This window comes from Pleurodeles waltl, chromosome 2_1 (genome assembly GCF_031143425.1).
Source record: "Pleurodeles waltl isolate 20211129_DDA chromosome 2_1, aPleWal1.hap1.20221129, whole genome shotgun sequence".
Taxonomy (NCBI): domain Eukaryota; kingdom Metazoa; phylum Chordata; class Amphibia; order Caudata; family Salamandridae; genus Pleurodeles; species Pleurodeles waltl.
The window spans coordinates 98862072-98875977 of NC_090438.1; the positions used below are offsets into that span (position 1 = coordinate 98862072).

A 13906-nucleotide genomic window follows, 5' to 3' on the forward strand; every position below is an offset into this window, starting at 1 on the left:
GTGAGCGAGGTGGTGTGGGTGTGTCCTTGGGGAGCTTCTGAGACTGTTCGCTTGTTGCTATTGGCTTGTACAGTGAAAGGGGCAGAGGCCGGACCCACGCATTCAGTTTCCATCACCTTCTACCTAATGATTCTAGGGCACAGCCCTCATCAGCCTAGGCAGCAGGCAAGCCCACAGATGCTTTAGCACTCCAAGCTAAGTGGCATCCCAGGCAATGCCACTCTTGGAAGAAGACTGTCCAGGTCTAACTCTCAACATCCTTTTGAAGGCCTCTTCCTAGAACCCAAATAACACCTTCGGCCACACGCTCAAGCTTTCGTGGGATGAGGGGATTCCATGTGGCAATTCTCTCGATCGCCCTAATTTTAACACTGAATACGTTAAGGTCAGAGACTAGGAACAGGTTGTCTCTCCATGTGACCTTCCGGGGCAGAATTCTGAGAACACACCAACACTTGGACAAGCAATAAACTGCCAGCAGATCAGAGGAAGGTGCAATAGATCAAACATGAACTAGACAACTACATCTCAAACACACCTGTGAGAAATAGAACACAATGGGACCACCAGTCCCAGGGACGAAAGTGCAAAAAAATTAGAGACAAGGGTGGCTTACAATGAATCATATCTGTCTAGGTTTGGGCACTACATTGATGCCAATTACCGTGTATCTAGGTAGGGTAACCATGCTCAAAGCTGTCTACTAGGGTGAAGAAGCACACTTAATAGCACTTGTACACACCAACAACAGAGTCAATGGGGAGCGGCAACATTAATGGGACAGTCCTTTGAAGTCACCTGTAGGACCCCCAAATGCAAAATCAAGAGCAGACAGGTCAATGTAGTCAAAGAGAACCTACGCTATTTCTCGTTCCATTAGCAAATCCCTTGCCAAACTACTAGTGGTCCTGAACTGGTTCTCCTCCTACCTATCGAACTTCTCCCAAGCAGTAAAAAAAAAAAAAAAGAAAAAATGGGAACACTGTCTCAAAGCCAGTCAGCCTACGGCAAGGGGTTCCTCAAGGCTCCATCCCATTTCCTACAGTTTTTAAACTTCTACTTCTACCTCAGACCTTCCTGTCTGGTCCTTGGGAACTATGAATCTACTTCCACCTGCACACTGGCAACATCCAAATCTACCTGAAGGTCACACCCCTGGCTGACTTCACCATGCTATCCAGCACAGTGACAAAAATTCAGGCCTGGATGTCAAAGCACCACATCAAACTAGGGGCCAAATGTAGCAAGCAGTTTTGCCCATTCTGTGTCTATGGGAAAATGTGTTCGTACATATGGCCCAAAATCCTGAGAAAAACGGATTTTTTTTTCTGATATCTCCCAAGAAATTCACTCCTCCAGTGCAAGACTGGCTTGCTATCTTCTCTACCCAAGAGGGCCACCCCTCTATTTTTCTTAATGCCAAGTCATTCGGTTTCACTGTCGACAGCCATCACACTCTCCAGAGCCACATCACTGTGATAAGGAATCCAGCAACTGATCCCAGAACACAAACTAAAAGCGGTCGTCCATGCGCTGGATCTCTCTAGGCTGAAATATTAGATCCCACTCTTATCAGCGTCCCCAAAATTCACCTAGGCCCACTCAGTGCATCCCACAAGCGGCAGCACGCTTTGTGACCAGTCACAAGAAACTCAACCACACAACCCGTACCCTGCTATCCATCCGGTGCCTTTCTTTAGAGGCGAGAGCCCATTTCAAAACCTCATGCATTACTCACAAGGCACTACACCCATCTCCTGCCTACCTATCAGAGAAATTCAAAGTGTATGACTATAACCAGGAGGTGGGTGGGGTCGAGAAAAGCTCAGTCCCTTCTCCTTGAGCCTCCCACCCTCAATCAAGGGCAATGCATGAGCAGATCATGTTCCAGAAGTGCAACAAGAATTTGGAACTCCCTCCATCCATCTGACCACATGCAGGTCACCTTAGAAAAAGATTGCAAAGCAATTCTCTTTGATAGGGTAATTTCACCGGTCCTCAAAGCTCCTCTATTTATGCTCTAATCTATCTGAAGTTGTTGCAGTCACTCACAAGGCAAACATTTGGTTTTGGTTAAATTTTAATTTGTTATCCGCAAACTGATTATTCTGCTCTGATCCTACTGTAACTGGTGCTCACAATGTTATGGATTTGTTCTGGCTCAGTTTTAAAGGGCCCATAGGTTAAGTCTGTGCTATAAAAGACCATAACAATAACAATAAAAATAAATAAATAATATAGGTGACAAACATCTTCTGGACTAGATGGACTCCAAAACTACGGGTACAAACACACAAAAATCCGGAGGGTGATCTAATCTCCCATAGGAGCACTCTCCCTTTCGACCCAGTCATCAGATTTTTAAATAGCATTAAGGAAGTGTAGGTACTCATTACCCTAGAGCACCTCTATGCTGTTGAGAATGCTGGTACTCTTTCATTAAGATTATTGAGCTCCCACTGAGACTTGGGAGTACTCTCCCTCTAAAACTAAAGAAGTGCAGGCTCTCAGTACCTCTGAGTACCTGCCCATTTAAAGCGCTGCTTAACGTAAAGCATAGGACTCTTGTACATATGAATGTACAAGCATTTACGTGAGGCACTCAATCTATATATATGTGTAAATACAGCAATATCATAAGCAATTAAGTGGAAACGTAATAAAAAAAAATTCACATTCAAAATCAAAACAGTTCTTAATGTGTAATCCAGTCCGCGTGGTTTATTAAGAAAAGTCCTCCAAGAATTTGAATTCTACTAGTTCAAACACCCAATGTTCCAAGCCAACACGTGTTTCGTCATAGGGAAATGACCCAAACGACTTCTTCAGGGCTTATTGACAACGAGAGTAAAACCCCTCGTGTAGCAAAAAACTGTATATATGTCGTTTCTGTAGTGGACTTTAATCTTGTATCACATAAATCACATCTGGATGAAAATTCAACTGTTTAGATCAAAATTTTTGAGCATTTCTTCGAATGTTCTCAAGTATCCCAGTAATTATCACGAAAACAAAAGTACTGCGGTTCCCGGCATGTTTTCAAGCCAAGCTTCGATCGTGCGTACGCCGACATATGAATGTACACCGTCAGCATTCCAGCTAATAATTAATAAAACTCCTTTCAGATTTTATGAGTGGAGATCAGTCTCAGAATCCATCAGAAGTCCGCACCGATTTGGCAAAACATTAGACAGACATTTACCTTGATGCCCCACCAACAGTCACACCAAAGTCTGGCCTCCAAGCAGCTGGTTCAATGGACTGCAGAAAGGCTCTCCCCACCCCACCTCTCAATGAGCTGTGGGTAATTTCAGAAAAGTACCCTTACAATAGGCTTCTTTTTCAGAAACGCAAATAAGAAGCTCAAAGTGTGCAATGGCATCTTCTACCCAAAGGCTGGCAGTGACGTCAGATATCTTCCATCACAACAAGAACATCACAAGTAGCTGCATGGATAGAATGCTGTCCACTATTGCAACACCAGGAGAGTATTGAAGACATCAGCCGCATTGTAAGTACATACGTACGTTCAGTAAAATACTCTACACAATGTATCTGCCATTTTGGGGGAATACATATTCTCTACTGCTCATTGCATTCGGTGGCTAAAAGTCCAAAAGGTCAAAAGATGCCAATGGACAAGTCTACACTTTGCTCCCGCCTCTTCCACAGCACGAGGGTCATCTCAGATGCCAAAACCTCAGCAATGTTGGCTGTCGGTGGAGCATCAGACAACTAAGCAGACCCCACTGATGACTTCCACTGCTCGGGACGGCCCTCCATGATTGCCCGGAACTCAAAAACGCAGTCAAGGGCAGATTGATCAATGTCCAGATGGAGTATGTGAATACCCGGTATCCTAGGCCAGTGGTTCCCAACCTTTTCATTTCAGTGGACCCCCACTTTAACATTAATGGAACCCAGGGATCCCCACTGAATCATCATTGGAATCCGGAGACCCCCACCTGAGTCATTACTGGAAGCTGGGGACCTAATTTGTCAATATTTAACATTTTTTAATTTTCTTAGCAGTCGCAGACCCCCTGAGAAGGCTTCGTGGACCCCCAGGGGTCCTCAGACCACGGGTTGGGAACCACTGTCCTAGGCAATGGATTACAAGAATACCCTCTACTCTAACAAATATATTACATGAATACCCTCTTCTCCAGCCAATGGATTACATGAATACCCGCTACTCCAGCCAATAGATTATGTGAATGTCCTCACATAAGAATAAGTTAGTGAATGCCAGGGAATGTATTACATAAGAACCCTTTACTCCAGTCAACATGTTTCTCCTCTACTCCAGCCAATGGATTACGTGGATACCTTCTACTGAAGCCATTGTGTTACATAAATACCCCAGCCAATTAGTTGTGTGAATAACCTTTACTTCAGCGTATGAATTACATAACTACACAACGTCAGCCATTTTATGAATACCCTCTGCCCAGCCAATGTATTATGTAAATACCATCTACTCCAGCCTATGGATTAATGCACACTTTATTTTAGAAAATCAAAATTATAGCTGGCCTGACTCCAAAGAGTGCAAATTGCATAACTACGCTGACAGCTACCTGAGGAAAAGAACTGTAGATACCCAGGTGCCAAGACCATGACATTCACAGGAAAAAGTTAAATCAACAAAAACATCAGGGCAACACAACGAAAATTGTTTGTAAAAAGTTAATTACTTCTTTTCACAAACAAATGGCAGAGTTCAGCAAGAGAATGCTTCATTACGCCTCTGGCCAAGTGTACACGGGTTTAATGGAGGTAGTAACGAGGGGACCATAACAGAAAGGGCTGTTATGTGTATTTGTATACCATGCACCATGAGGGAAGGTATCTTGGTGCTGAGGCAGGAGCTGTATGGGCCCAGCCAGGGCCAGGCCTAGGCGAAGATCCAGGTCTTCATTTTCTTGTGGAAGTCAAGAGCTGCGGATGAGGCTCTGATGTGCAGGTTATTCCAGGTTTTAGGAGTGAGATGGGAGAAGGCACTTCTGCTGTGCCTTCTTTATTATTTTTATATTTTTGCACATATTCTCCACAACAGCACTCATTCCCCTACAATGGCTAAAAACGTATTTAAATCCTCTGCTTCACCACTGGATGCCTGGAGTGAACCATGTACCTTTGAAACACGATCACTAGATATTCCCCAAGAAGTTTCTCTGATCCCACCAACCTCATGGAGACCTTGCAGGTGACAGCAGTGAGACGGACCTCCATCCAAGCCAACGCGAATGACCTCAGCTTCAAAACCAACCAGCTCACACACTCGAGCAAACTGCACGTCTCTCTGGCAAATTCAGGACAGGTTCAAAGTGACAAGACGCACCTAGGAGCCATCACATCCTTACTGGAAGAGTAGCAACATTTCATGAGAAAAACAAGTAAGCTAAAGATGGTGCAGGTGGTATGGTGCTTTGTCCTAAGCTTGACTGTCACAAGGCACTTTTTAATTAAATCAAAGGAAATCAACAGGTCTGGGTTTAGTGAGCTAATGCAAGCAGTGTTAGCACATTAGAGGGAGACAGACAAGCAAGGAGATGACTGAAGACATTCACTCCAGCAGCCAATAGCATTAGGTGAAGAACAAATGCTTCAGTGGCTGGGGTTTAATGCAGGCATCCGAGGTGCACAATGTCCCCCAACTCTTCAGGGCCTCCAAATCCTTCAGAGGGTCTCCATTGAGCCCAAGGACAATGAATATTTGTGAGATATGGAAGATTAAGGGGCACCTCCTCACATTCATTTCAAGTAATACCATGGTTCACTGGGCTGAGCCAAGACATGATTGACAAAGTTTCAAGCCAATGGCTGAAAGAGGCTGGTTGAAGAAAGCCAATGGTGGAAAAGAGCACTCCGCCGGACACACACTCAACCCCATCTTCACCGCCAGCAACCACATCTCCATTAGCCACATCACGAACTCCAATGGACCAACTACCACTGTTTCCACTTTACCTGGAGCAAATCCCCCGACCGACACCCCGCAGGAACTGGAACAAGATCACCAAGGAAAAGCTACTCACCAGCCTCAACAATTCACCCCCCCCATACGACCTCGACACTAACACAGCTGCCCAGGACCTCATCAACTGGATCTCAGACTGCGCCAACACCTTAGCCACCATCAATAAACCCTCCAACAGACGCTCATCTAGGAAAGCCAACTGGTTCACCCCAGCCCTCAGTGTCCAAACAAAACTGCAGACGTCTTGAAAGGAAATGATGCACCAACAAGACCCCCTCCAACCACGAAGCCTTCAAAAAAGCCTTAAACACATACCACCAACTCATCAGGACCACCAAGAGAAATGCCTTCCAGGAACGCATCAACAACAACGCACACAACAGCAAAGAACTCTTCACGATCATCAGTGAACTGACCAACCCCAGAGCGAACTCCACAGACATCCTCCCATCACAAGAGCTCTGCAACAACCTCTCCACCTACTTCCACTGCAAGATAGCAGACATCTACGACAGTTTTCCGACCCAGGACCATCCCACGCCCAACACCGCCATAGCCTCCACTGAAGCTCAACCAAACCCCCACCACCTACTCTGCTGGGCCAACATCTCCGACAAGGAAACCCTCAACATCATGATCTCCATCCACTACAGCTTTCCCTCCGATCCCTGCCCCCACCACATCTTCAACAAAGCACGTAGCACCATCGCACCCAGGCTCCAGCACATCATTACCGCTCCTTTGAAACCACCACCTTCCCAAAAATCTGGAAACATGCCGAAATCAAGCCCTTACTGAAGAAACCAACTGCAGACCCAGGAGACCTCAAGAACTTCCGGCCCATCTCTATACTACCCTTCACAGCCAAAGTCATCAAAAAGGTTGTCAACAGACAACCCACCAAACACATCGAACTCTAAACCATCCTTGACCCCTCTCAGTCTGGCTTACGGAGCAACCACAGCACTGAGACCGCCCTCCTCGCCACCACAGACATTCACATCCTCCTAGACAGGGGTGAGACCCTGGCTCTCATCCTCCTTGACCTGTCTGCCGCATTTGACACTATCTCCCACCGCACTCTACAGACTCACCTGCACGACGCCGGCATCTGAGACAAGGCACTAGAATGGATCACCTCCTTCCTCTATGACAGAATTCAAAAAGTCCACCTCCCCCTTCTACTCAGACGCCACCAAGATCATCTGCGGCATCCCACAAGGCTCCTCTCTGAGCCCCACTCTCTTCAACCTCTACATGGCCCCTCTAGATACCATCGCCAGACACCACGCACTCAACATCGTCTCATACGCCGATGACACACAGCTAATCATCTTCCTCACCCACGACCTGCACACAGCCATAGTCATCTTCCATAACGGAATGAAGGCAGTTGCCGCCTGGATGAAGGAGAGCTGCCTGAAGCTAAATACCGAAAAAAAACAGAAGTCCTTGTCATCGGCAACAACCCCTTGGGGACATTTCCTGGTGCCCTACAACCCCCGGAAGCGCCCTGGGCCCCACCGACCATGCCCGCTACATCGGTTTCATCCTGGACTCATCACTCTCGATGAACCGTGAAGTAAACGCAGTCTCCTCTGCCTGTTTCGACACCATGCGCATGCTTTTCGGAAGATCTTCAAATGGATCCCTACCGCAACCAAAAGAACAGTCACCCAGGCCCTCGTCAACAGCCGCTTGGACTACGGCAACGTGCTCTATGCCGTAACCACCACCAAGGTACAAAAAAAGACTACAGCGCGTCCAGAGCACCTCTGCCAGTCTCCTCAAGAACACCCCCAAACACAGCCACACCTCCGTCCTACTGAGAGACCTGCACTGGGTCCCAATAGACAAGAGAATTACATTTCAAACTCCTCAGGCACACATACAAAGCCCTCCACAACGCCGGACCAGAATACCTCAACCAAAGACTCCACTTCTACACGTCCATCAGGCACCCCCACTCCGCTGACCTCGCCCCTGTCCCACGCATCCGGATGGCCACAGCCGCAGGAAGGTCCTTCTCCCACCAAGCCGCCAAGACCTGGAACCCCCTCCCTATCCACCTCAGAAGATCTCCCGCTTTCACAATTCAGAAAGGACCTCAAAACTTGGCTCTTCACCTGATCCCCTCTGACCTTCACTTCCTGCTCTTCTTCCCCAACGCGCGTGCGCCCTTTGAGACACTAACTGGTGTTTAGCTGCGCTTTACAAGTACTTGATTGATTGATTGAGCAGATGCAAATCCTCTGTGTGAAGATTGTTAGCAATGTGTTCAAAAACTGAGAACTCAAAACAAAGTTGAATTTTCACTCCACTCAGAGTAGAAACAACCGTTTGCACCCAATGTTGGACATACACTCCACTTTAACGAACTTGAGAGGGTTTGCTGCCAGCAAGTGTTGGTCAGTTAGTTTGCTTAGTTGTATTGTTCACTCTAACTCTGAGAACACTTTTTTTTTTCTTCTAAACGTGATGAAAGGACGTATCTATCCACCTTTGTTAATGGGTTCCACAAGTGAAGTGTGAACTTTAACATCTGTTAAACAGGATACTACAGACAGTTGACTCATAAGGATTCAAGAATTTTACATTCGATACTGTTTTAATTAAAATGTTGCATATATATATATATATATATACACACACACCTACAAACTCTCACTAATTCCGTGGCTTTGTTCCCATATACAACGTCCGACATAAAATAAACATATGACAGGCATGTCGGGAGATCTTTGGTGACTCGGTAAAGGGCAGAGACTCGCAAATGACCGGTAGGGAGTGGAGTTTTGGTGCGAGTGGGGGGAAGGGAGCCGCACATGCCAGGTATGGAGGGAAGTAGAGGGCAGAGAGTCAGATATGACAGTCAAGGGGGGTGATTAGGGGTGAGTAGAGGGGATCAAAAAGGCGGGAGATTGGAAGAAAGGGGTTGTGCCTGGCAGGCAGTGACAGGCGTTTTAGGAGTAAGACGTCACACACGAAAGGCAGTGGCCAGAGTTTTAGGGGTAAGTGGGGGGCAGCCACATATGAAAGGCAGCGAGGGGAGTTGCAGGGTGAGTGGGGGCAGGAAGTCACAAGAAAGGCTGAGTCCAGAGTTTTAGGGTGAGCGTCACAGGGGTCTGGTAAGGGTAGATAGTGGGGACTCCCATACACCAGGCGTGGAGAGAGGTCTGATGTGAGGGGAGGGCAGGAGGGAAGGTGAAAGTGAGGCCGGGAGCAGCAGGTGACATGGCGGAGGCTGGCTGCCCTCAGTGTCACGGAGGAGGGCGACTGGGGGGGTTCCCCCCAAATCCTCCAGACTGGGACCCGGTGGTTCGAAACCAGCACACCCCCCGCTGCTTCCAGGTGGAAGTGGGGGCCTTCCTCGAACCCGCTCCCTGTTGACCCACCCTTGCCCCCGCCCACGGACTCACCTGTGTGGGCGCCGCCCCACCGCACTCTCAGCTCCTAGGGGTGCGCCGACCCCACAGCGCCTCGAAGCCCGCTGCCACCGGCAGCCGTGAGCTCTAGAGGCCCAGCGCCCCTCACCTGAGCCGCCGCTGTGCGCCGGTGCCAGGCTCAGACCGGCTGCGGGGAGGAGCTCTGACGTCTGGGGAAGTAACCAGCTCCAGGTGCCGGTGCCTCGCCCACTGGAGGGAGCTTCGTGCACTGCAGGGACCGCAGGGGCTGCTGGAGAACCGCAGGGACTGCTGGAGAACTGCAGAGAGTACTGGAGAACTAGAGCCGCAGGAACTGCAGAGAGTGCTGGAGAACTAGAATTGCAGGGACTGCTGGAGAACTGCAGGGACTGCTGCAGATCTGCAGGGAGTGCCGAAGAACTGCAGAGAGTGCTGGAGAACTGCCGGAACTTCTGGAGAGCCTCAGGGACTGCTGGAGAACTGCAGAGAATGCTGGAGAACTAGAGCCGCAGGAACTGCCGGAGAACTGCAGAGAGTGCTGGAGAACTAGAACTGCAGGGACTGCTGGAGAACTGCAGGGACTGCTGCAGATCTGCAGAGAGTGCTGGAGAACTGCCGGAACTTCTGGAGAGCCTCAGGGACTGCTGGAGAACTGCAGAGACTGCTGGAGAACTGCAGGGACCGCAGGGACTGCTGTAGAGCTGCAGAGACTGCTGGAGAATCGCAGGGACCGCAGGAACTGCTGGGAACTGTGGGGACTGTTGGAGAACTGCAGAGGGTGCTGGAGAGCTACAGGGACCGCTGGAGAACTGCAGGGAGTGACAGGGAGCGCTGCAGGGACTGCCATGAGAAAGTGGGATCCTAGGGGTTGTGCAGGGAGTCAGGTGAGCCCTGCAGGGAGCGCTGCAGGAAGATCTGAGGGGTATGAAGGGAGTCAGTGGAGCCTTGGAGAGAAAGCTGCTGGGAGGAATGGAATTAGTCCTGCAGGAACTACAGAGACCGCCGGGAGAGCGACAGAGAGTGCTGTGGGGACCACATTTAGAGGCTGGTAGTCAAGGGAGCCCTGCGGGGAATACTATGGAAAGAACTGCAGGGAGCATTGGGGGCCCCTGATGAATATGCATGGAATCTGGGAAGCCTTGGAGAGAAAGCTGCTGATAAGAATTGAATTAGTCTTGCAGGAACTACAGAGTCTACAGGGACTGCTGGGGAACTGCAGGGAGTGTCGGGAGAGCGACAGGGAGCGCTGCAGGAACTACCACGAGAGCCAGGGGTGCTAGGGGATGTGCAAGTAGCCGGGTGAGCCCTGCGGGGACTGCTGGAGAACCGCTGGGGCTGCTGGAGAGCTGCAGGGACTGCTGGAGAGGTGCAGGGACTGCTCGAGAACCGCAGGGGCTGCCAGAGAACAGCAGGGACTGATGGAGAACTACAGGGAGTGTTGGGAGAGCAACAGTGAGCTCTGCAGGAATTACCATGAGAGCCAGTGGTACCAGGGGTTGTGCAGGGAGCCCGGTGAGCCCTGCCTGGAGAGCTGTAGGGAGCCCTGAGGGGTATGCAGGGAGTCAGTGGAGCCTTGGAGGGAAAGCTGCTGGGAGGAATGGAATTAGTCCTGCAGGAACTACAGAGTCTACAGGGACTGCTGGGGAGCTGCTGGTTGTGGAGGAAGCCAGGTGAGCCCTGCATGGAGTGCTGTAGGGAGAGCTGCAGGGAGTCACCGAGGATTATGCAGGGAGTCGCGTCTAGCCTTCCAAAGTAAGCTGCTTGGAGGAATGGAATTTGTCCTGCAGGTACTGCAGAGGCTGACGAGAGGGCGACAGGGAGTGTTGCAGGGTCTACCACGAGGAGCTGGGGCGGTGTGCTGGAGATTATGCAATGAGTCAGGGGGTTCCTGCACGGAGTGCTATAGTTAGAGCTGCAGGGACTCCCCAGAACATTGGAAGCCATGACTGCTATGTAGGGAGTCTGGGAGGCTTGCGGGTAAAGCAGCTGGGAGGGATCGCATTAGTTCTGCAGGAACGTCTGAGAGCTGCAGCTAGGACTGAAATCCTTGCATAGAGCTAATGCAGGGGGTGAGGGGAGTCTTGCAGGGAGTGCAGGTGGGGGGGTGATGAGCACCTCCGGGTGCGAGGGGAGTAGTGTAGGTGAGATACAGGAGCCCCGTAGGGAGTCAAGGGACAAGTGCAGTGGTCCGGGCCATCTACTAATGACACAATACAGCCCTACACACAGGGCCTGTGTTTCGTGTTATTTTGTATGTATTTTTGGCATGTTTACATAATCATTGTTTTTATATGTTTGTAGGTAAATGAAATAGAAAATCACATAGCAAGTATTCGGGAAGCAAATGAAGAAAACTACAGAAGATCTAACAACGAAAAGGCGAGATAAGGGCTCCTGCAAAGATGGTGTCTCAGGCCTCACAATCAGGGCGTAATAGCTCTGGTGGTTAATGCACTGATGGAGAGATCTGTTATTTGTCTAGTCACAGATTTGACTCATGATGAAGTAGCATAGAGGGTTAATGTTCTCGCTGCAAAACACCTCGTATTACACACATATCACAGATTGTATTTTATGTAGATAGCTCAGCGGCTACTGCTTTTGTCAACGAGATCCTTTTGTTACTTGCAGTTCATAAGTTATAATCCTTCTATCAATCAATCACACAGGATTTATAAAGCGCTTCGTATCAGCCTGTAGGGTATCCAGGCACTTGCCGGTCTCGTAAGCCTTAGTCGAATACTGAGGTCTTGAGGGCCCATCGGAATTCTGGAAGAGAGGTGATGTTCCGGTGCTGCATGGGAAGTCCGCTTCAGGTCTTTGCTGCAGTGTAGGAGAAGATAGCACATTTAAGCTCTGAACTGGCATCAAAGCGCTGCATGCAATTTGCAGCCATAGGTTCAGAAGCTTATTGTTTGTCCTTAATCCTTTCTTGTTCTAAGATTGCTAAAAAAGAGTTCCCTTGTGTAATAATACAATTTTACTAGTATAGCACTCCCCATCATGGTGCAACATTTCATATCCTGAGTTTATACGGTGGATTTGTTAACACTTTTTCCTGGTTTGCATCACAAAAGTGATGCAAAGTGTTGTTTTGGGGTTTACTTTCTAGTGCAAATCCTGAATTGCATTGGGCAGAAGCCCTAAATTAACACAAAGTAGCACTATGTGTTACTGTGTGTCAAGGAGGTGTACCATGGTTGGTGCATGGATGTTCCCATGCACCCACCCATGGATTTCAACTCTAACCCCTATCTACTAACTTTGGTAGAAAAGGATTTGCATCAAACAATTACACCTCCTCAAAGCAGGCGTAAAATTGGAGAAAAGATTTATTTTTTCCAAACATTTCCAACTTTTCATGTGTACTGCATCATACAGCACATACAACGTCGTAAAGGGTTACAATTTGTCAAGGCATTGAAGTTTGTGCCATATGGGTACCCTTCCAGTACAAAACCTAGGCTTGACATCATGCACACATCCGTGCACTATGATGCAAGGATGTGTGCATTGGCACAAGGCAGCATAAGGTACACCAGCTCTAGAGGAGAAAGCAAAAGCACCACATCTAAGTAGATATGACCCTGCTGGGCTCTCTTCTTTTCATGCAACTCAGCACTCGACTTTGCTTACTACACTGCACGAAAAGTCAGTAAATCTGCCCCTTCGTTTCCCCAGACCAAGCACTCTTAACATATATTGCTATCATTATGGATGACATGAAACGCCCTCAGCTTGTCTTGTAAGCTTGTAGTCCTCCTTGCTCCAAGTAACATTTCATTTACATAGATTTACACACTTGTATGACTGTCTCTGTATAATATGTTTCTGATGTAAAGTCCTTTGACACTCTACAATTGGGTGAGTGGCACAATAAAATAAATGTGAGAGAGGGGCTAAGGAGAGACGGAGGGCACTATTGGAGGGTGACAGTGAGGGAATCAGTGAAGAAGGAGGTAATTGCAAGAGTGGTGGTGGGTGCCACCAAATCTAAAGCCGGGCCTGAGATCTGGCTTTGGCAGCAGAAAGATCCCTCGGCAGACATAGCGCCTCTTTTAGAGGAGGATGAAAACAGAGCTTGTGCCCGATTTCTGTGTTAAACAAGTTCCTTTCAGTGCAGGTGAAGGCAGTGTTTCCGATGGTAGACTTGCTGCTGGTTCCAGAATTCAGTAAAGATGACATTGGACCAGCTGCCGTAGCACGCTTAGTGCCACTTCAGGTGGTGGTGCTTCTTTGCAAGACCTCTGTGTAAACTGTCAGCTGTCGTGCACAGAAAAACCTCACAATGTGCCAATTTATAGGATTTATAGGATAGCGTAAGCTTTCTGGTTGCGAAAGATGTATTGTGGACCTACCAAGAACTGACAGTGGGCCTGGAATTCACCCATTGCTTCCCATTGGCTGGTTTTGTTGTTACTCTCATTTTGCTTGATTCTTAATCAATTCCTTGCCTTAGTCTTCCTATGTTTGTCCTTTTCATGGATCATAGCCTCTTTGCCATCCTTTTGCTTGGCTG

The 13906-nt window shown here is 48.5% G+C and overlaps 1 protein-coding gene across 2 annotated transcripts in view; it reads right to left on the bottom strand.

Annotated features, from left to right (window-relative positions):
- Positions 1–9598, bottom strand: part of LOC138261623 (ligand of Numb protein X 2-like) — a 141960-nt gene extending 132362 nt beyond the window's left edge. The window contains exon 1 of one of the 2 annotated variants that reach the window (XM_069210751.1): positions 9403–9598. The gene's annotated coding sequence lies outside the window, so the exon portion shown is untranslated. Of the gene's footprint in view, positions 1–8124; positions 8155–9402 lie in introns of those variants that run through there. The other variant, XM_069210770.1, reaches the window with a different exon arrangement.
- Positions 9599–13906: the final 4308 nt, after the last annotated feature.